At 48.9% G+C, this 24010-nt stretch overlaps 1 pseudogene; it reads right to left on the bottom strand.

Moving 5' to 3' along the window:
* Positions 1–307: 307 nt before the first annotated feature.
* Positions 308–4301, bottom strand: LOC147696888 (uncharacterized; annotated as a pseudogene).
* Positions 4302–24010: the final 19709 nt, after the last annotated feature.

Genomic DNA, 24010 nt, shown 5'->3' with positions numbered 1-24010 from the left:
ACACATGCCACATACACCATTGTGAAGCATTCATTCTCACAAGCTCGCACACACCAAATTCGAGCATGCACTCCCCACGCATTAGGAACTACTAGGGACACAGACATTCCCCATGCATCCCTATGGGAGAGCAGGCCAGCCTAACTACATGCACGCACTTTACTCTGGGACACAGGGAAACAGTGCGCACAGACCAGAAAATCATCCGCACAGATCACAGATCTAAAGCAAAAAGATTAAGGGTGAACCTGCCTTAAGGGCCAAGTCCAACACAACCCCCTTCCAGCCAAATTGCAGGGCAGACCAATCACCACCGTGATGGACTTCCCTGCTTGGGGCGATAAAACACGGACGCGGGCCCGCAACTGCAGGGACACCCTCCTGTTTTACGCCACGGTGAACCCCTGGGGTTCTATCTAGAACTATGGTAGGGACTAACTGGGCTACCCCACTGGTACTCTCCAGCTGCCCTCTGCCAGGACCAGGCCCTAGGCCACCCAGGTGCCACTGGTTCCTGCCTACTCACAAAGTGGGGGGTAGTAACCCCTGGCACATAATAGCCATTTTCCACTCTTCCTGTCTGCAAGACAGGGCTAGACTGCCACTGGTTCTCCAGCCTAGGGTCTAGAACCTTAGGGGGACCAGGAGTCTCAGGGAAGGCTCTCCTCCCCTTACCTCTTCTCCTAGGGTTCCTCCTCCTCCGGCGAGGGGTACCCTCTAAACACCATTCTTCCAACCTAGGGTTTAACCCCTCAGGTGGTACCGGGGTCAGAGGTGGGCTCTCCCACCCTCTGCACCCCCTTCCAGAGTCCTGCTCCCTCCCAACTGGGGCAGTACCTCTGGAGAAGGAACTGGTTAGGACACTGATTACAGTATTCCCACCCTTCAGGTCAGGCAAACCCTGAACCTGGACCTCCAACCTCCGGTCTAGAACCTTTGGTGGAACCACTGCCTGGCACTCCAGGACTTCTGGGGACTCACATCCTATCCCCTCATCACTCTTTTCACTGGACTTCTGTACTCTCCCTACTGGAGCAGTACTGCCAGACTCTACAACCATAGAAGCTCCGCTTACAGATGCTCCAGGTCCTCCACACACTAGGAGATCTCCTTCAAGTGAACTAACAGGTAAGCTTAGGTCCCCACCCTGGTGTTCCCTAAAGAAACCATCCAGGCTCTGAGGCAGGGCTTCGGGCGTCTGGGGACTCTCGGTCTCACACTCACTTCCGCTCCACTGAGACAGACAGCAAGCCCCTACACCCTCCTCACTATACTGGGACCTAGCTGGGCTACTCTCACCCTCCTCCACCACGCTGGGTTGGAGAAAACCTGACCCACTATTGTTGGAATCACTCACTAGTGACGCTAAGGAACCCCTTGCACTTTCCCAGCGCTCTGCTTCCTCTGAAAAGTCCCAAGGACTAAAACCTTCTAACCTCAACAGGTGCTGGCGCAACTCTGGACACACAACACTGAGCAACTGTTCCTTGAGAATAAAATCAAACAGTTTGTCAAAATAGGGTCCTGTGGGAACCTCTAACCACTCAATCAGTGCACACTGACAATCCTCCACAAACTCTTCCCAAGACTGGTGAGACAGTTTCCTAAGGTTCCTGAATGTCACCCGATACTTCTCCTCTAGGGAAACAGGAACTATACTCGGGGAACTGGGAGTGGGACTGTCTACACTGACACTTAAAAAGCTGCCACCACTGGACTCCACCCTCCCTGGGGAATCCAGACAATTACAACTGCACTCAGGGGGTAACCTATTTTCTAGGGCAACCTTCTCCCTGAACCAGGCCCTTTTAGCCTCTAGCTTGGCATGCTCCAACCTGAGCTGTTCCATCGCTAGCTGATGCTCCCTCTCTTCCTTCCTATCCAACCACTCTTCTGGGGACAGTGTAAGGGATGGGGCGCTGGTACTGACACTGGACCCAGCAGGGGACTCCCTATCTATGGGGTCCTCACTATCTGCTGACATCCATCCACTGTCATCCTCATACAACTCACATTCTTCATCAGAATCTTCAGGGCTCCCTACAGACTCACCACCCTCATGGCGTGCGGCCCGGGCCCTATCTCTCTCACTGTGCTCACGATCCCACTGATCCTTTTGCCACAGGATCAGGCTGTCCCTAAGCTGGGACTGAGTAACCAACTCACTCACCTCTATGCCTCCCTTTTCACAGAATCTGACCAGCTCTAACCTACTGAATCTAAAAAGACCACAGAGATCAAAAACTGGCTCCATTTTGGCGGACGTTCTCAAGAAAAGTTTGACACAGAGTGCCTGGGGGTCTGAGCTAAACAGTACAATACAATTAACACAATTTAGCAAGATTCCTATCTCAGAGAACTTGCACTCCTCTGTCCAGTGTAACACACACTCATTCACACACACCCTCCCCTCGGACTGGTAAGGCAGTTTCTACCACCCCTGATTTTCTCAACCTGACCACAAGCGACACAGGTACCAAACTCTGGGAGCAGGGCGGGGAACAAGGTACTGGACAAAATACAAAATGACACCTTTCAGGAGAAGCAATACTGATCTTCACCTAAAAAACAATAATCCCCAAAATGTGGTTATCTAAAAATGCAGAGTTTTGAAGTGCAGCCTGTCGCCACTGTGGTACAGCGCAAACACAAATCTTCATCCCACCGCTGCCACCAATGTTAGAAACGGGATCCCTGGCTGGCCAGGGCTCACGCCACAGTCAGTCAGAGACCACCACTGTCAGGTTCTACCAAATGCGCCTACCTAACCATTGCACTACATCTCCCAGAATTCCAGTGAGGGGGCGTGGCACTATATAGGCAGGGCGGACCCTCTACACTTTGTTCGTGATTTTGTGCAACCACAGTGTTTGTTAGTGACTTGAGAGTTGTGCTGTGTAGGGATCCTCTCTGGAAGTTTCAGAGAGGGTTTGGTTCCTGTTTCCGAGTTTGTTATCAAGTGCGAAGGGATCAGGAAACGCGCTTTGGATTTCAGCGTTTGTGATTTCTCCAGTAGCGCGTGGAAGGCGCTTGCTGTCTGTTTGTATTATTCTTGGAGTTCCTGTTACCGGCAACGTGTAGGCGGCTGGAGGAAGATTTGAGCGGAGAAAGAAGGACCGGGACTACGCTGTTCCAGTACAGTGAGTTTTTGAGCAGCGCGTGACTTTCAACGCGTTGTTTTGCCAGTGCGGAAGCGTTCTTCATAGGCGGCAGTCTAGTAACCGGCAAAGGGAATTGAAAGCGCAAAAGAGTTTCGCATTCGGATTGATTGTTTTGTTTATGGACTACAGTGAGAACGGAGTACAGCGGGGTTAACCCTACTGCGTACTACCGTTACGAAGCGAGTCACTAGTGTCTACCAAAGTAAGTGCCAAAGCGGAAGGTAGTGGGGGGGGAACCTACACCTTTCCGTATTTGGAGTGGATCAATTAAAGAACACTGTATTGTGGATTTGAGAGCGGAAGACGGTAGTAGGATGCTACGTCTTACCGTGTCCTTAAAGGATTGAATTGGTACATTCGTACATAGGTGAACTAGCTTCTCAGGAGAAGAAGATCGTTTTGGAATTCACAAAGGTTATGGGATATGCACACGTTTATTATTTGAGCACAATACAACACAAGGCAGGGTAGGTACAACACCACTAGAGAGTATTAAATTAAGGTTCTGTGAGATATTTGACAGTAACCGGTGTTTGTGTTCCTTAGGGACATGTGTGGCAGTTATCACTATTCGAGAAACAGGGAGGATGTGGAGCGCTCTTCTTTTGTAAAGGTGAATCTCTATGTATACTTAGTGAGAATGAAATGAGAGTAGGATTTCCTGGTGAACAATTATAACCTGTATGCTTGTTCTCCTGTCTTTCAGCTATCCCTTCCCTGCAGTCCCCTTCCGTCCCCTCCTTGTTTTGTTTCCTGTTTTCCCTCGCCCTATCACTCGAACACGCTGTGTTGTTAGTACGAGCGTGTTGGTGAGATCGGGAGGTGGAGTTATATGTGCATCAATCGGATCCGGCAGCGTGGAGTTTGACAGAATCACGAACCCACAAATTACATTCTGCCAAGTCGGTTTGGGGTACATATGGCCACCTTGGATGATGTGTTGAGGGCTCTGGTATTGGTTCACCAAGAACTGGCAGCGTCCAAGGCGGAGGCTGTGCTTCTTAAGGATAGGGTTGAACAGTTATCAAAGAATCCTTTTTCTTCAGGCCTGTCTCAGATTCAGGTTACTGTTCCTCCCCCTATTCCTTTAGCTACCCCAGAACGATATGGGGGGGACCCTCGTAAAACACAAGCTTTCATGACTCAAATCATGCTCCATTTTTCCTGTAAACCAGCCTCTTTCCCTACGAATCATTCCAGGGTGGCGTTTGCTATCTCTTATCTGGTGGGGGACGCAGCCAATTGGGCAGTCCCTCTGGTAAAAAGAGATGATGCCATGTTGTCCAACTGGACCGCGTTCAGGGACGAATTTGAGAAAGTCTTTGACAGGAGGGCCACTAATTTCAGCGCAGATAAGGAGTTATTGTCCCTGCGTCAGGGTAGGAGTGACTTGATTACTTATCTAACCACGTTCAATCGGTTAATAGCTGAAACAGATTGGCCAGAAGGCAAGAGAATGTCTTTGTTTTATCAAGGTCTGAGGGATGAATTGAAGGACGCTGTAGCACATATAGATCCTCAACCTACTACCTGTATAGATATGGTGAACCTGGTATTGAGATTGGATGGTAGGCTGACAGAGCGGAGTGGGGATCGGAGAAAATGGGATAGGGGCTATGCCCGTAATGTGGGTTTTCCTTCTAGAGCTTTGGGATCTGCAGAAGCAGGAGCAGAGCCGATGGAAATAGGTGCTATTCGACCTCCGTTGTCCAAAACCGAAAGAGAAAGTAGAAGGGTACAAGGTCTTTGTATGTATTGCGGGAAGAAGGGTCACTACGTTCGAGAGTGCCCTTCTAAGCCCAAGACGAATAATACATGGAACAAGAACCAACGGGTGGCTGTTTCCAAAACTGCTAGTGAGGGGGACGAAGGGATGGCATCCCCGCCTAAAATGGAGGAGAACCCCGATTGGAAACTAACCTCATTGTCTTCCTCGGGGATAGGAGAAACAGAATCCCACCTGGTCCTGGTTATGACCTTGGAGTGTGAGAACAAATCCCATCAAGTAATGGTTATGTTGGACTCAGGGGCCACCGGTAATTTTATAGACAATGGGTTGGTGGCTCGGTTGATGATACCTAGGGTGCCTAGATGCAATCCAGAGGAGGTTTTGGCCGTCGATGGACAGCCCATTAAATCTGGTCTCATAACGGAGAAAACCGCAGAAGTGGAATTGTCTATTGAGGTGTCAGAGGGAAGGCATGTGGAAATGGTGGAGTTGAATATAATAGACGCTCCACAATATGAGATAATTTTGGGGATTCCTTGGTTCACCTTCCATAACCCTTCCATTGATTGGAAATCATGCACGGTCCATTTCTCTTCGGGGTTTTGCAAGGAACATCTGGTGCCGTATGTATCTTCTCCAGTAGCAGTGTTAGCCTTACAGTTTATGGTGGCTACTGCAGCCGAGAAGGAGGTGACCCTTCATAAACAATACGAAGCCTTTCAGGATGTTTTTAGCGAAAGCAAAGCTGAAAATCTTCCACCACACAGACCATATGATTGTAGGATTGATCTGGTGGACGGGGCAGTGATTCCCACGTGTCGAGTATATGCCTTGTCTGTTCCTGAAACGGTGCACTTAAAGGAGTACATCGATCATTATGAACGTAAAGGATTCATAAGACCGTCTCGTTCCCCAGCTGCCTCTCCCCTTTTCTTTATAGCGAAAGCGAACGGTGATTTGAGGGCATGTGTGGACTACCGCGTTTTGAATAAAAACACCATCCGTAACCGGTACCCTCTCCCTCTCATTACGGTGTTGATTGATCAAGTGAGGGAGGCTGTGATCTATACTCGCTTGGACTTGCGAGGAGCCTATCACTTGGTCAGGGTACGTGAGGGGGATGAGTGGAAGACGGCATTCAAGACGCGGCATGGCCTATATGAATATCTAGTCATGCCATTTGGGCTATGTAATGCCCCTGCGGCATTTCAGTTTCTAATCAACGATGTCCTGAAAGAATTCATTGACTTATTTGTTGTAGTGTACATCAATGACATTCTGGTGTATTCTATGGATGAAAGCTGTCACGTGGAGCAGGTCTGCAAGGTACTGATGAAGCTGAGAGAACATAGCCTCTTCGTGAAACTCAGTAAATGTGAGTTTGGTGTGTACAGTGTGGAATTCCTGGGGGTGATGATCAGTCCTTTGGGGTTGCAGATGTCCGAGCGCAAGGTTGAAGCAGTGAGAGATTGGCCAGTACCGAAGAACGTGAGGGAAGTCCAGAGCTTTCTGGGCTTCGCGAATTACTACCGGCGCTTCATTTTGCATTTCTCACTACTGGCAGTGCCCATTACAAAACTTTTGAGAAAAGGAGTGCCATTCGAGTGGACATCTGCTGCAGGGGAGGCTTTCCAGACTCTTAAATCTTCTTTTATTACTGCCCCAGTGCTGTCACATCCCAATTTAGAACATCCTTTTGTGGTAGAGGCGGATGCTTCGGACGAAGCAATCGGGGCGGTGTTATCTCAGAGGGATGTAAGTACAGGGCAGTTGCACCCAGTGGCCTTCCTGTCAAAGAAATTGAGTTCGGCTGAACTCAATTATACGATAGCAGAAAAGGAATTGCTTTCGATAAAGCGGGCTTTTCAGGAATGGAGACAAAACCTATGGGGGGCCCTACATACCATCACAGTGTACACAGACCATAGGAATCTGCAATTTATGTCTTCTGCTAGACATTTGACATCAAGGCAGATGAGATGGACGCTCTTTTTTGCAGAGTACAACTTTGTGGTCACTTTCCGCCCAGGGTCTGAGAATAGGAAGGCCGATGCCTTATCTAGACAAACCATGCCAGTGGAATGCGTGGAAGAGAAACAGGCAATCATTCCTACAGGGAAGGTTCTGTGTGTGGTGAGAGCTGAGACCTTTTTGGATGAGGTGAGAAACCATCAGTATCCGGGTGGATGGGGGTCATGGGCTCATGGCAGATTGGATAGCAAAGTGAGAGACGGTTTGCCATTCTTTCAGGGGAAGTTGTTTTTGCCCTCGATTCCATTGCAGAAGAAGGCTTTTGGCTGGTGTCATGAGGGGGAACTGGTGGGACATCCTGGTATACGTAAAACCCTCGATACAGTCAAAAGGCATTTCTGGTGGGCTACTTTGAACAAGGATGTTTCTGAGTGGGTGGCTCGTTGTGATGTTTGTGCTAGAGCCAAGGGTATAACCACCAAGAAAGCCGGGAAACTCATACCCATGCCTACCCCCAGTCAACCCTGGCAGCATATTAGTCTGGATTTTGTGTCCGGTCTTCCAATGGATAAGGGTTCTTCAGCAGTATTGGTTGTGGTAGATAGTCTCACCAAAATGGGACACTTTATCCCTTGTAAGAACCTTCCGAATGCCAGCCAAACTGCACAACTGTTAGCCAGTAATGTGGTCCGGTTGCACGGTATCCCTAGGGTTATTGTGTCTGACAGAGGACCGCAGTTTATTGCGCGCTTCTGGCGCATGTGGTGTCGTGCCCTGAATATAGAGTCCAATCTGTCCACCAGTTTTCACCCACAGACAGACGGGCAGACAGAACGTTTGAACCAGACGTTAAAGAAATACTTGAGGTGCTTCTCTAAAGAAGCTCATGAGTCTTGGGTGGATCTGTTGTGGATGGCGGAACTGGCCTACAATAACGCATGGCATAGTTCAACGGGGATGTCACCCTTCAAAGCTAATTTTGGTTTTGACGCTAATACCTTGCCGGTTGACTTACCCGCTGATCTCTGTGACCAGCCTTCGGTTAAAGAAAGGATCTTGATGTTGAGGAGGGTACACAAGGGAGTGCAGGTACATTTGAACAAGGCAAAGGAGGTATACAAAAAGTGGGAAGACCGTCACAGGATGGAGAGTCGTCAGTATGTAGTGGGCGATAAGGTTTGGCTGTCTACAAAGAACATTAGGTTTAAGTTGCGCAGCATGTTCCACCCAAGATACATCGGCCCATACCCCATTGTGAAACAGGTGAACCCCGTAACTTACAAGCTGAAATTGCCAGGGTCAAAGCGCATTCACCCAGTGTTCCATGTTCAATTGCTGAAACCTGCACTTACGTCACGCAGAGCAGCCCCTCCACCTGTGTTATGTGATGGGGGTATGGAGTACGAGGTGAGGAGTATAAGGGACTCCAAGTGGTGCCGGGGAGTGCTGAAATATCTAGTGTCATGGAAGGGGTATACCGCGGAAGATGATTCTTGGGAGCTGAGCTCGGATGTGCATGCTCCTGCTGCAGTGCGTTCTTTCCACAGGAGGTTCCCAACTAAACCTGGCCCTAGAAGGCGCTAGGGACGGGGACATACTGTCAGGTTCTACCAAATGCGCCTACCTAACCATTGCACTACATCTCCCAGAATTCCAGTGAGGGGGCGTGGCACTATATAGGCAGGGCGGACCCTCTACATTTTGTTCGTGATTTTGTGCAACCACAGTGTTTGTTAGTGACTTGAGAGTTGTGCTGTGTAGGGCTCCTCTCTGGAAGTTTCAGAGAGGGTTTGGTTCCTGTTTCCGAGTTTGTTATCAAGCGCGAAGGGATCAGGAAACGCGCTTTGGATTTCAGCGTTTGTGATTTCTCCAGTAGCGCGTGGAAGGCGCTTGCTGTCTGTTTGTATTATTCTTGGAGTTCCTGTTACCAGCAACGTGTAGGCGGCTGGAGGAAGATTCGAGCGGAGAAAGAAGGACCGGGACTACGCTGTTCCAGTACAGTGAGTTTTTGAGCAGCGCGTGACTTTCAACGCGTTGTTTTGCCAGTGCGGAAGCGTTCTTCATAGGCGGCAGTCTAGTAACCGGCAAAGGGAATTGAAAGCGCAAAAGAGTTTCGCATTCGGATTGATTGTTTTGTTTATGGACTACAGTGAGAACGGAGTACAGCGGGGTTAACCCTACTGCGTACTACCGTTACGAAGCGAGTCACTAGTGTCTACCAAAGTAAGTGCCAAAGCGGAAGGTAGTGGGGGGGGAACCTACACCTTTCCGTATTTGGAGTGGATCAATTAAAGAACACTGTGTTGTGGATTTGAGAGCGGAAGACGGTAGTAGGATGCTACGTCTTACCGTGTCCTTAAAGGATTGAATTGGTACATTCGTACATAGGTGAACTAGCTTCTCAGGAGAAGAAGATCGTTTTGGAATTCACAAAGGTTATGGGATATGCACACGTTTATTATTTGAGCACAATACAACACAAGGCAGGGTAGGTACAACACCACTAGAGAGTATTGAATTAAGGTTCTGTGAGATATTTGACAGTAACCGGTGTTTGTGTTCCTTAGGGACATGTGTGGCAGTTATCACTATTCGAGAAACAGGGAGGATGTGGAGCGCTCTTCTTTTGTAAAGGTGAATCTCTATGTATACTTAGTGAGAATGAAATGAGAGTAGGATTTCCTGGTGAACAATTATAACCTGTATGCTTGTTCTCTTGTCTTTCAGCTATCCCTTCCCTGCAGTCCCCTTCTGTCCCCTCCTTGTTTTGTTTCCTGTTTTCCCTCGCCCTATCACTCGAACACGCTGTGTTGTTAGTACGAGCGTGTTGGTGAGATCGGGAGGTGGAGTTATATGTGCATCAATCGGATCCGGCAGCGTGGAGTTTGACAACCACTCCTAAGTCAGGGCAACGGAGTTACACGCCAAGATAACCCCTGCTCACCCTCTAGGTAACGTGGCGCGAGCAGCAAGGCTAAACTTGGAGGCGGTATGAGTTAAGTATTTGCGCACGCACCCCAGCAACAACACCCAAGGCCCACCACAAAGGAAACTCCACGCAAGGTTATATAAAAAATAGCCTTTGTATTATAGTAAAAGCACATTAGATAACACACAAACTTTACAATGTGCCAACAGGCACGGGCAGAATTTACAAGGGATTATGTACAGGTCAGGGCCACATGGACCACTGTCAGGGGTAGGCACTGGTTAGAAATAATGCTTGTAGGTATACACTTAGCACATAAACATATGATGATTGTCACCAAAATAGTACATGTAGCACACAACCAGTAATCACTGGTAAAGAGTAAATACCTCCTACGCAACCCTAAAACACCGTAGGAAAATCACGCAGGGAACTAGGACCTTATCATCAGGACCTATAGGAACATAAACAATCACCTAAGCAGGTAATAACATAAACAATCCTCTAAGCAGGTCACTCTTAGCAAAGGGGATAAAACATAAAATACCTAAGCAGGTCACTTTTAGCAAAGGTAATGGGACATAAACAATTCTCTAAGCAGGTCACTTTTAGCAAAGGGGATAAAACATAAAATACCTAAGCAGGTCACTTTTAGCAAAGGTAATGGGACATAAACAATCCTCTAAGCAGGTCACTTTTAGCAAAGGGGATAAAACATAAACACATTGCACATGAGGCGGTAAAACACATTCAGAGGTGCAGGTGGAACATTTGCGCAGGAATCACATACATCAGTAAATTACAATGCGCAGGGTACATATAGCACAACACTAGAACTGTCCCTCAGGCCAACTGGCCTCGCAAGGGGCTGAAATGCCCTGAGTCTCAATGTCAGGCAGGCTGCGCAGGCAGCCAAGAACACAAAAGCCTAAACGTAGCAGTTGCCCACAAAGTGCTGGGCAACTGGTGTAGGAAAAGTTAGGGCAATGTTGGAGCCTCGTGGGCTCAAGAACACAGGTGACTGGCACCTAAGAGCGTCAGCGCTCTAAACAAATGAAATGCCCCCAGAGCCTCTCTGGGCTCTCAGAACGAATCTGGGCTGTGAGCCTCGCAGGGGCTCGAAAACGGGAATGCCCTGAGCCTCTCGGGCTCAAAGATCAAATGCGGGGCTCTGGAGCCTCTCTGGGCTCTTCTCAACAAATGCCCCCTCGAGCCTCGGGGCTCGCCAACAAATATGGCCGTCGTTGGAGCCTCGCTGGGCTCAAAACACAACTTGCCCCCAGGAGCCTCGGGGCTCCTAATCTAAAATGCGGGGTTGTTGGAGTCCCTCACGGGGGACTCAGGATTAGAAATGCCCGCAAGACCCTCGGTCGGCTCTACACACTGGAGGGGAGGGGCGGGCACCGGCAATGAGCCCCGACGCCCTCCTCCCCTATTCTCCACACCGGGCCCCACTCTGCACTCACCGGCTGTCCTGTTGGCGGGACGGCTCTCCGGGGGCCGCGGGCAGGGCTCCTCTTCACTCGGGAGCTTTGGACACGGCCGGCTGCTTCCTTCGTCTCCCGCCTGGCCTTGTCTCGCTGCACTCCGCCTGACTTCCGCTGGGGCCGCCAATGGCAGCGCGGCCCTGGGGGTCAGGAGGCGGGACTTCCGGGTCGCACTAGGCAGCGGCCGGGCAACAGTTTTCAAGGCTCCTGGGCTGCGGCGGTGATTACGGGGCAACGCCGGGTGGGCACCGGCTCGTAAATAACAAAAACACTACGGGGCAATGCCGGGTAGGCACCGGCCTCGAAGTAAAATATGAAGTGAGGTGGGCACTCGCTCTGCCGAAAATCGGCCAAACAAAACGGGCGGATGCCGGGTGGGCACCGGTTGCACACAAAGCGCTCCCAAGCGCTTAGGGACAAAGCACACGGCAAAAATGCGGCGTGGGCAGCCGTGAAAGTCAAATAAAGTGCTCCACAGCGCTAGCAGGCAATTAAGCGCTCCCAAGCGCTAGGGGCATGAAATAAAAAGCGCTCCCCAGTGCTAGAGGACAGAATCCAGCTCCCACAGCGCTAGGGGTCCAAAGCAAAGCTCCAGCAGGGTCTGGAGGCAGGCAGGGGGGCAAGGCAGGGCCAGAGCCAGCTCACTGGGTCTCCAGGCAGGGAGACAATCCAAGTGGTGGTCCTCCTGGCCCCAGCAACAGCAGCAGCCCCCTCTGGCAAGGATCCACAAGCAGAACCAAATTGTATGGGGACACAGCCCCTTCTTATACTGTAAAATCCCTTTGTCTGTAGGTGCAGGGTGGGGGAAAACCAGTCGCAGCTGGTTTTGAAGTACCCTTGATAGCTCAACCACCCATTTCATTCACTGGCAGGGCTAGGGACATCAGTCGCACTACAGGAGGTGGAGCCAGCATTGTGTGGGGAAAGTCCAGGCCCATCAGGGACCAGGTGCACTCCTCCCAAGCCATCAACATGCTAATCTCACACTCACCACCGGGCAGACCCATCCAGCCTTCCTGGAGCCAGGCTCACCAGCCAGCTCCAGCCAATCACACGGCAGGCATATTTTACATTAATATGCCAAGTCCTAGAAGTGGCATTTCTACACATGACACACACATGCCACATACACCATTGTGAAGCATTCATTCTCACAAGCTCGCACACACCAAATTCGAGCATGCACTCCCCACGCATTAGGAACTACTAGGGACACAGACATTCCCCATGCATCCCTATGGGAGAGCAGGCCAGCCTAACTACATGCACGCACTTTACTCTGGGACACAGGGAAACAGTGTGCACAGACCAGAAAATCATCCGCACAGATCACAGATCTAAAGCAAAAAGATTAGGGGTGAACCTGCCTTAAGGGCCAAGTCCAACACTCCACCATATCATAACCAGCACACTCGATAAGTTGCTACCTTTACAATGAGGAACCCCAAATCTGTAATCATCCACCCAAAAGACAGTTAAGAGTGTGTTAGCTGAGGTGAATGAATGAGACACAGTAATTAACATGACTAAAGTAATTCACTTTCTGAGATACACAAGTAGACTGCAGGAGATGCAGGAGGGATTTTACTGAACCCATCAAAAGACGGAAAAATAGATACTAAATCAAAGGTATGAGAAATTGTATTGTTAGTGTTGGGAGGGTGAAAACCTACTCAAGCAACAACCACTATCCTTGTCAGGGTGTACCACAAAAAGTCACCAAATAAACCTGTGTTTAACCCTCCGGTAGCTTGGCACAAAAGCTTAGAAGCAATGTCTAAAGTATTTATACAGCACACAAACAGCAATAAAATGAAAATAGAACACAAGAAAATCCTTCACCAATTAGAGAAATATAAAGTAAAATGTAATAAATGGTTTGACACTAAAAATGAGAAAAATCTGATTGCTAGAACCGGAGATTTACAATTTTAAAGATTTAAGGTAAGTATAGCACCGAAAAACACAAAGTGCCACTCACGGTTATCTGGTCGTGCGAGACCAGGGAAAAGTCACAATTTCAGGTCGACCACGATGGAGTGTGGGCCGCATACAGGAACCATGTTAGTACAGCTGAAGAAGTTACCTTATAAAGTTCAGTGCGAAGAGTTTTGCTTGGGGTGGAGCAGGCCGCAAGGAGCAGGGAATGTGTCGGTATGGTCATCGCTGTAGTGCAAAGAGCAGGCTGGACATCACAGATAGTAGTAACTGTAGCACATAGATGCTCTCAGGCGTCATGGACAATCATTGCTGGAAATTCACTTGAGGTAACCTCAGACTATCAATACTGCAGTGCGAAGTGCAGGTCTCGTGTTGCCAGTCATCATTAGTGATCGCTGTGTGCGATGAGTCCTTCACCGTATGTTCGCATTGGCAGTTAGCATGAGAAGGAAGATTTTATGCATGAAAGGACCTTTTTATGGGTTCAAAGACCCCAAAGTCCCCAAAACTTCAGGCTTTTTCTTTTTCTCTTAGGGGGAGCTCAACTGATGCCACATCAGTGGTCCAGGATCTGGGAAACACCTCTTGGGGATCAGGAAGTCACTCCAGCTGAGGCCAGCAAGGCTCAGGCAAGTTCTGTTTCAGATCCAGACAGGTTCAGTGCATCTGGTTCAACTGGATAGATGCAGGAAGGCCTCTGGAGCTTGTTGTGTCCCTGTAGCCCAGAAAAGGAGGTCAGTCAACTGACGCTTGGAGTCTTTTCAGCCTGGGATGAAGGGTGCAGGTCCAGTCTTCCTTCAAACCAAGCAGGGCAGTGGGGCAGAACAGCGTCCTTCTTCTGAAGTATCAACAGGGCCAGGAGTGTACTGAAGAGTGGGTCTTAGAGTTCCCTTTTCATACTTGGTGGCCACCTTAAAGTGGGAGAAGTTTCTGGAGTCTCCCTCTAAGGAGGTATATGGAATTTCCTGTCTCCCTGCCCTGATCCCAGTCTGTCTGGGGGCACAATAGGCTAGTGTGAAGTATTTTATGTGTGAGCTGGGCCAGTGCCTTTGAAGTGCAAGTGTGGTAGGTGACATCTCCATTCCCCTAAATAAAGCTAGGATGGCCTATCCTGCCAAGACCTAGACCCTCTGTTGGGATGCTGGCTGCAAGGAATAAACAGAGGCCAACTGCCAATTACTCGTAATTATGTGACACTGGAACAGACTAGATGCACAAATAGCTACAACACAAAAATTCCAACTTTCTCAAAGTGGCATTTTCAGAATTGTGACTTAAGATTTGACTTGTCCAATAAAGAGGGTTTTAAACTATAATTCCTCAGACACCAAACATGATATTCCCACCTGCTCCCACACAAAAGTTTCAACAGGAATAAATGAGGGTATATAATTTAACGGATAACTAAATTACAATACACACAATAAATAATGACAAATAGTCGCAGAAACATGATTGAATGCTGCTAAATTGTCAGCAAAGACAATATAATGTCATAATTCTATGAATTAAGACAGAATTTTTAAAACTTCTCCATAAATGCATTGATTCATGCATAACTTGGTTCCATCTGCTTCTCCCTCCCAAGCCACCTAATATGCAGGCCGAGAAGCAGCCGTGCAGCGGACACGTGCAGCGGGCGCACCGCTGGTGAGCCGAGCCCATCCGCGCCTGGACGACGCCCAGCGCCAGAACCCCTGGACCCTGCGAACGCCACAACACCAGAATCGACTACGATGCCAGCACCCTCCATGCACTCAATGCCTGCCAAAACCACACCTGCTTCCAGGCCGCACAGAAACTGACCCACGGACCCTTCTCCTGCCACACCTGTAGCTTCACCTGCGACAGAACCACCAAACCTCAAGGACTGGACCCAACCACCTCCGCTGGATACTCCTCAACACCCGCTCCACAGGCAAACACGCCGTCGAGCTCTGGGATCTGCTCGACACCTCCGCCCAAGACATGACCTTCCTGACCGAGACCTGGTGGAACGACTCCTCGGGGCCCGACATCGCCATAGCCATCCCGGACGGCTACAAGATCACCCGCAGGGATCGCGCCAATGGAATCGGAGGAGGAATAGCCATCGTCCACAAGTCCAGCCTCAAGGTTGCCACCCACGCAGACAACACCCTCAACACCGCCAAACACCTGTACTTCTGGATCCACACCGACCCCAACACCACCCTCAGAGGAACACTCATCTACAGATCCCCCGGAACCCGGGCTCAGTTCAGCGACTCCATCGCTGACCTCGCCAGCACCCATGCACTTGCCTCCACATACTACATCCTCCTCTGGGACCTGAACTTCCACCTCGAGAACAACAACGACGCCAACTCTGCCACCCTGATCGCTAACCTCGCCAACCTGAGCCTCAGACAACTCGTCACCGCACCCACCCACGCCGCCAGCCACATGCTGGATCCCGTCTTCTCCACAGGCTCCCACGTCGCTTGACCACACCACTGAACTCCACTGGACCACCGCTGCATCCATTTCACCTTCAAGAAACCAATCATGCACCACCGCACCCAACAGCTGCCTCGCCGCTGCTGGAGCAAAGTCACCTCCCTCGCCAAGAACCCACCCACCGACCCCACCAACCCAGACGCCGCAGCCAGAAACCTCAGACAGTGGATCAACGACTGCGCCAACACCCTGCCCCGCTCAAGAAACCCTCCAACAGCCACGCCAACAAGAGAGCCACCTGGTTCACCGACGAGCTCCAGACCTCTAAACGTGCATGCCGGAAACTGGAGAAGAGATTGCTCCACAAACGCAATCCGGACAACCACGCAGCCCACCAGGACGCCACCCGCAGACACCACCACCTCATCAGATTAGCCAAGAGATCCTCCTTCAAAGATCGCTTGGATAACAACGCACACAACAGCAAAGAGCTCTTCAGCATCGTAAAGGAATTCTCCAACCCCAGTGCCAATGCCAACGACATCCCGCCCTCGCAAGAACTGTGCAACGCACTAGCCATCTTCTTCCACCGCAAGATCGCTGACATCCATGACAGCTTCAACACCACAACCGCCCCGACTACTCCAGACTCCACCTCCCCTGTGAACACCACCAGCGCCAACCGCCTGACCTCCTGGTCCAACGTCAATGACGACGAGAGACGCAAGGTCATGAACTCCACTCAGGATCTCCGTCTGACCTGTGTCCACACCACATATTCAACAAAGTAGACGCAGCCATCGCACCCCAACTACGGAAGGTCATCAACATCTCCTTCAAAACAGCGACATTCCCGGAAAGCTGGAAGCACGCCGAAATCAACGCCCTCCTCAAGAAGCCCAAAGCGGACCCCTAGGACCTCAAGAACTTCCGGCCCATCTCCCGGCTCCTGTTCCCGCCAAAGGTCATCGAGAAAATCGTCAACATGCAACTGGCCCGCCACCTCGAAGACAACAACGTCTTGGACCTGCCCAGTCCGGATTCAAACGAAACCACAGCACCGAGACAGCCCTCATTGCTGCCACATACGACATCAGGCGCCAACAAGACAACGGCGAAATATCAGCCCTCATCCTCCTGGACCTGTCAGCTGCCTTCGACACGGTCTGCCATCGCACTCTAAAGACACTCCTCCTAGAAGCCGGAATCCAAGAGAAGGATCTTGACTGGACCACCTCCTTCCTCTCCGGCAGAACCCAGAGCGTCCGCCTCCCACCCTTCCGATCCAAAGCCACCAACATCATCTGCGGCATCCCCCAGGGCTCAACCCTCAGCCCAACGCTGTTCAACGTCTACATGGCCCCCCTCGCACAAGTGGCCTGCCATCACGACCTCAAAATCATCTCCTACGCTGACGACACCCAGCTCATCCTCTCCCTCACCAAGGACCCTCACACCGCCAAAAACAACCTCCACGAGGGAATGAAGGCCGTCGCCGATTGGATGAAGAGCAGCCCCCTGAAGCTGAACTCGGACAAGACAGAGGTCCTCATCCTTGGACCCACCCCCTCAGCCTAGGACGACTCCTGGTGGCCAACCACACTGGGAACAGCACCAACACCCACCGACCATGCACACAATCTAGGATTCATCCTAGACTCCTCCCTCTCGATGTCTAAGCAGGTCACCGCCGTCTCCTCCTCCTGCTCCAACACCCTCCGCATGCTCCCCAGGATCTACAAGTGGATTCTGACCGAAACAAGAAGACACAGGCCCTCGTCAGCAGCAGACTGGACTACGGCAACGCACTCTATGCAGGAATCCCAGCCAAACACCTACGACGACTACAACGCATCCAAAACACCTCCGCCCAACTGATCGTCAACGTCCCCCGCCGCAGCCACACCACCCCCCACCTGAGAGACCTACACTGGCTCCCCGTTGACAAGAGGGTCACCTTCAAGCTCCTCACCCACGCACACAAAGCAGTCCAGAACGCCGGACCAGCCTACCTGCACAGCAGACTCAGCTTCCACACCCCCACCCGCCAGCTCCGCCAGCCTCACCCTCGCCGCTCTCCTCCGCATCCAACGAACAACCTCCGGTGGCAGATCCTTCTCCTACCTTGCTGCCAAGACCTGGAACACCGTCCCTACCCACATACGGCAGACCCAAGACCTACTCGCCTTCAGAAGACTCCTCAAGACCTGGCTCTTCGAGTAGTAGCAGCACCCTTCCCTCAGCGCCTTGGGACCCTCACGGGTAAGTAGCACGCTTTACAAGTACTCTGATTGATTGATTGATTGAATTCGGGTACAATACGCTGTAGCATTTTTTCTGTTTTTTTCACTTGTTTCACTTCACTGTTTAATATGTTTTCACAAGCACACACTAAGGGCCTGATTACGAGTCTGGAGGTCAAATGCCCCCCTATGTGCATGCACAAGCGGAGGAGGCACAGGGGGCCCTGTAGGGCCCTGTAGGGCCCCCTGTGCCTCCTCCGCTTGTGCATGCACATAGGTGGGCATATCATGTGCCACCCCTGTGTGCATGCACAACAATTCCTGCATGGCATGGACTTCTCAGTCGGTGCCATGAAGGAACCTTGTGAGGTATTCCCATTGTGGTGCCTTTTTCAAAGACACCGCATCCTTTGAAAGAGTCACCACCCTGGGAACACCACACCTGCCCACCCACAAAAATTTAAATAACTTGTAATCTGGCTGGTGGCGGCGAGTCGCTGTGGTGCGGGGGTGCAGCAGTGGGGTTCTGCCCGCCTTCGCACCGCTGAAACAGGCAATCGGGCCCTAAGTGTTGCAGGTCTATTAGTAGACTTTAATTTACCGGCTCTGGGTACCTGTAGTGCCACTTTACTATGGACTTACAAGTAAACTAAATTTGCCAATTGGATGTAAGCCAAATTTACCATGCTTAAAGGAGAGAGCACAGGCACTTTCAGTACTGGCTAGCACTCAGTACTGGTAAAGCTCAGAGTTCCGTAAGCCATCAAAAATGTGTTCTATAAAAGTGGTTCAACAAGGTTGCCTTAAAGGCTGCCCCTGTCCCCTGAAGCAACACTGTCAGGACTTCCTGACATTTTTGAAGACCAAAATATTGAAAATCCTAGAATTTATTTTAAGTAATTTTGAATCTTTACCCAACCATACCCATACATGAAACATTTCATTTCTTGAAACTCGTGAAAAAAATTAAAACACCTTAGTTGATTTTGGTCCTATGCCCTGCATCTTAGGTCAAGCAATTTTCATGTGGACACAGCAAACCAATATCACTAAGTTTTGAAATGTTTCTCTTTCAAAGAGAGTTGTCCCCAATTTCCTGAAACGTGATTTTAGAACCCTGCTCTCCACTCTCCTACCCACGACCCCTACATTCCACTGGAGGGACCAGTGGCAATCCCACAAATCTGTTGATCAAACTCAGCCCTTATCCCCTCATCCCTAATTTGGAATTACACTAATTCCTGCTTGATCTAGAACAAGCCTTCAGCCTGTGAGAGTTTCACAATTACAGTTGCCAGCATCAGTGATTTTCTCAACAGAGGAGAGAGAGCTGAAGATTACCAGTTAAGACTTCAGACCTCACATTCATTTGTGTTCTGATTACCATGGATGCTGCCTCTTGCTCAATTAAACAGTGCTGCACAATCTAGGACTCTTACAGTAGCAAATGGGCCCTTACACATTTTCAGAAATGGTTGGATGAATAAGTAAGCAATTACATAAATTGGGTAAATAGTAAATACTGAATATATTGTGCAATATTTGTGCTTAGCATCCAAATATTAGTGTAATGATTTAGAATGTGCAGTAAAAGTACTTATGTGGCTGCAGCGACCCCTCTCTACACTGAAACTGTTCCAAAAAATAAACTATGCAAATGACAAAAACAAACTAATTATAGGGTATTGTTTAAAAACACCCATTAATACTGCAAAGCCCTGAATATTAAATACAATTTACTCAAGAATATTCAAGCTGAAATTGAGATGAAGGAATGAGTCAACGTTTTAATTTTGAGTAATACAATTAGGATTAATGTCAGTTCCACAAATATGGTTTATGTTGCTCACGATACAGACTCTGATTAAACACCATATTAAATTATTTTGCAATCTACGCATATGGCTTGTAGGTTTTGTTACTAATTAGATTTATCATCGCAGTAATGCATGGAGAAAATCAAGATAATTCCTAAAACCATTTTCAAAAAGTGTCATACAGATGTTCTATCCGTATCCTATTTTACTAGTCATTTCATTGTTTCCCTTATTTCAAACTCAACGGATTACAATAAATTATACACCGTTATCAATGCAGGTGTGGCTAGACCATGCACTTGTGCTGCCATTTAGCATTTGTACATTTGGTAAATATCAAATTATGGTTAGTTATTAGAAAAGATTGAGATTCCATGGTTTTTAGTGTCAAGGAAAAGTAGTGGGACAGAAACAAAAAAACCCGATGATTATTTGTGGGAAACCCAGTGAGTAAATGGAGAAGAGTTTGAAACAAGTAGTGGTTGGAATGGTGACCAAAACATTTATTATATGTTGAATCAGAGTTGGAGGATGGAATGAGGCCTGATATTGTGGTGGTCACTTAGGATGTAAGCAGTGCATAATGGGGTAAAGTGTGCATGAGATTAACAAGGCAATAAATGATTAAACACCAACCACCAAGCAAGCGTTTTACATCCTCAAATTGAATGCTATCTCAATACACTTCTAAACTCCTGCATGAACAGTTGATCTTGACTTACAACTGGTGATTATTCTCCCTGTGGAAATACCCTTGCCTTACCCTCTATCTTCAGCATGTCTAACCTAGTCAAACTTGCACACTTGTTTGCTTACTTTTCTTAGTCCGTAGAGCACAGCCCGCCTCTGGCACACATTGGACCAGTGCCAGGAGCTAAGCACTTTGAAGTCTACGGTGCCATTGGACAAGTGCCATAGTCTTGGCAACAGTCAATTCTCAAGCCATGCACAAGGCAAGTGTCACAGCCTGTAGTTACCGATTTGGACACAGTTCAGGGCACCCTTCAGCAAGGGTGACAGGTTCCAAGACATAAGTACACCAGTCTTGCTCTTGGAAGACTGTGGTGAATAGACCCTGAACTCCAGGGTCAACACATTCTTCTCCTCAGCCATAGCTGTCCAGCACGGCAGAGCCAAAGGGGGACTGATGATCTACCTAGCTAACACCGTATCGGGCTTAGAGGTCACTCCTCTTGCACTAGAACCAAACTATCAGGCATTAAAATTGACATTTGAGAAGAAAAAGGTCATTATCTTGGTAAATTTGTATGACAACCTAACAGAAGCCGATAGACTGCATACACTAGGGGCTCTCCGGAAGAAACTTGTAACCTGGACAAAACAAAATAAAACCCACGATCCTCCAAGCATTATATGGGGGGGGGTGATTTCAATCAACAACCCTGCTATAGAAGCAGTACTAACCTTTGTAGGATGGTAGATGAAGAAGATGGCCAAATAACCCATTTTAACCACTCAGAGACGGGAAACTATTTGAACGAAACTATGTCTGAATTGGGTCTCCTAATACTAAATACGTCAAAACCCCCTAATGGGCAGCTGGACCCTACTTACCTGGGCAGGGGATGTGAGTCAACGATTGACTACGTATTGGCAACAGCCACATTAAGAAGTAAGGTTGGCAATTTTAGAATCCTTATAAACACCCTAAGCAACCATGCTGCTCTGACCATAGACTTGTTTTTGGACCAAGGTTTACTTCCACCCTCACTCGTAAATTCCATCCTTGCACAACATAACATACATCTAGTAAAATAAATGGCTACGCCCTAGGGTGGGGTAAGATAGACGCTGAAGATTTAACAAAAAGGGTGGTGTGCACAACTTACGAGGCGCTAGTAAAATGCTTAGATGTCAACACGGGGGAGCAGGAGGTTCTGGATAACTTTGGGGAAATCCTAGACAAGGTAAAACAGTTGCTAACAAAAAAGTGTAAAGGAAATGGGGAGGGGGTGTAAAGGGGGTGGTTTGACCACAATTGCACCACAGCACACAAAAATTTAAAGCGAGCACTGTCAAAAGTCCCCAGAGACCAGGATGAGATCAGGAGGCTAAGAAGAACTTACACTTTAGCATGTAGGGAAAGGAAACAGGAGCTTAAACAAGCATTATGGGACCAACTACACAAGAGTTCCCTGTCCAGAAATAGTGATATTTTTGGAAAACTGGTCAAAGCCCCATTCCTGTCAGATAATAATAAACAGCCATCAGTAGAGGTGGCAATTGACGGGTCGGCATGGGTCAATCATTTTTCAAACATCTTTGCTAAACCGCCAGAAACTGACCCAACAGAAGAGAATGTTGGGAATATTCAGCTCAATTCCTTCCCAATTCCAATAGAAATTGCCTTAACTGAAGTCATCAGTGCAGTGAAATCTAGCAAAAGTGGGAAAGCCCCGGGTCCGGATGGTGTACCAGTGGACTTTTTTAAGTTCAATTTAGAACTCTGGGCCCCTATACTAAAAAGGGTCTTTGACGCCGTAATGAAGTGCGGTCTAATTAAATCCTGGACGCAATCTACTATGGTTCCCATTTTTAAAAAAGGTAACAGGGAGGACGCTTCTTGCTATCGCCTAATCTCCCTCCTGGACTCTCTGGGGAAGGTACTGGGCAGAGTGGTTCTCCAGCGACTCCAGGAGTGGGCGGACGATGGCAAGGTCCTTTCGGACATTCAGTTTGGCTTCAGGGAGGGCTTTGGGACAATTGAGCAGGCCCTAAATTTGTCCTTAATTATAGGGAAATATGCCTCAGCAAAGCGGGGTAGATTATATATGGTCTACGTCGAGCTCTCAGCGGCTTTCGATTGTGTCTCTCACTCGAAACCATGGACAATCCTCGCCAAAATGGGTGTAGAACCGGCCCTTGTAACTTTCCTTCGTGAATCATACGCAAATGCCTCTGCAAAGGTACGCTTTGGAGCCAGGGGAGAACTCTCGAATTCATTTGCAGTTGAGCGCTGTGTCAGGCAGGGCTGTGTCCTGGCCCCCTTTCTCTTTAATAATAATAATAATAAAGCGTTTTGTAAAGCGCATGGCTGCACAACTGTGTATCCCCGCGCTAATTGCTGACAAAAACTCTTTACAGCTCACCGAGACAGAGAGATAGGGAGATGTTAATGAGGGAAGAGATGAGTTTTTAATTTAGCTCTAAAGAGGATTTCTGATGGTTCCATTCTCAGATGAACTGGGAGGGCATTCCAATGCTTTGCTCCAAGAAAACTAAAGGAGCGACCACCCAGTCTTGCTCTATTGATCCGGGGAAGTTTGAATTGTGACATACCCGAGGATCTGAGATTTCTGGTAGGGCGGTGGATAGTTAGAAGATTTCTCAAATAGGTGGGTCCTTTGTTGTGAGCAATTTTGTGGGCATAGCAGAGAGCCTTAAATCTGATTCTTTCTCTAACTGGAAGCCAGTGAAGCTTGGACAAGGTTGCTGTAGCGGATGTTCTTTTTGGTAAACCTAGCACCATGCGGGCGGCCGCATTTTGAATGCATTGAAGCTGGTGCAGTTGTTTTTGGTTCGCACCTAAAAGGAGAACGTTTCCATAATCCAGGTGGGGCGTTATTAGTGCATGCACTAACGCTTTCCTTGCTTCAATGGGAACAAGATCAATAGTCTTACGCAAGATTTTTAGCGTGCCCATACATTTGCCAATTGTTTTATTGACTTGTGTTCTTCCCGACAAATCCGAGTCAATCATTATTCCTAGGTTTTTGACCATTTCGACTGGGTGGGGGCAGTCGCCCAGTGTAGTAGGCCACCAAGCCTGGGACCATATTGAGGTTTTATTCCCTACCACTAGCACCTCCGTTTTGTCGCCATTCAAACGGAGGCAGTTATTATCCATCCAGGTGGCGACCGCTGCCATGCAGCTAGAAAAATTGGAGGCAAATTTTTCGCTGTCTGGGGTGAGCTTGAACATGAGCTGGGTGTCGTCAGCATAACTGACAATGCCCACCCCAAAATTCTCTACGACTCGAGCTAGGGGTTCCATATAGATGTTGAACAGGGTAGGGCTCAAACTAGAGCCCTGTGGGACCCCATAGCTGATGTCGCGAGAAGATGACTTGAAGGGTGGGCAATGTATTTGGAATGATCTTTTGGAGAGAAAAGATTTAAACCAGGCAAGGGCATGATCCCTTACTCCAATGTCTGATAGTCGGGACAACAGGGTGTCATGGAGCACAGTGTCGAAAGCTGCACTTAAGTCAAGCATGACAAGTGCAGCTGTCTCCCCCTCATCTACCATCTTGCGAATGCACTCCGTGGAGTAAAGAACCGCAGACTCCGTGG

The sequence above is a fragment of the Lissotriton vulgaris genome, chromosome 8 (genome assembly GCF_964263255.1).
Source record: "Lissotriton vulgaris chromosome 8, aLisVul1.2, whole genome shotgun sequence".
Taxonomy (NCBI): Eukaryota; Metazoa; Chordata; class Amphibia; order Caudata; family Salamandridae; genus Lissotriton; species Lissotriton vulgaris.
Note: the sequence above shows the minus strand (reverse complement) of the source record. Positions and strands in the feature narration are given on the sequence as shown.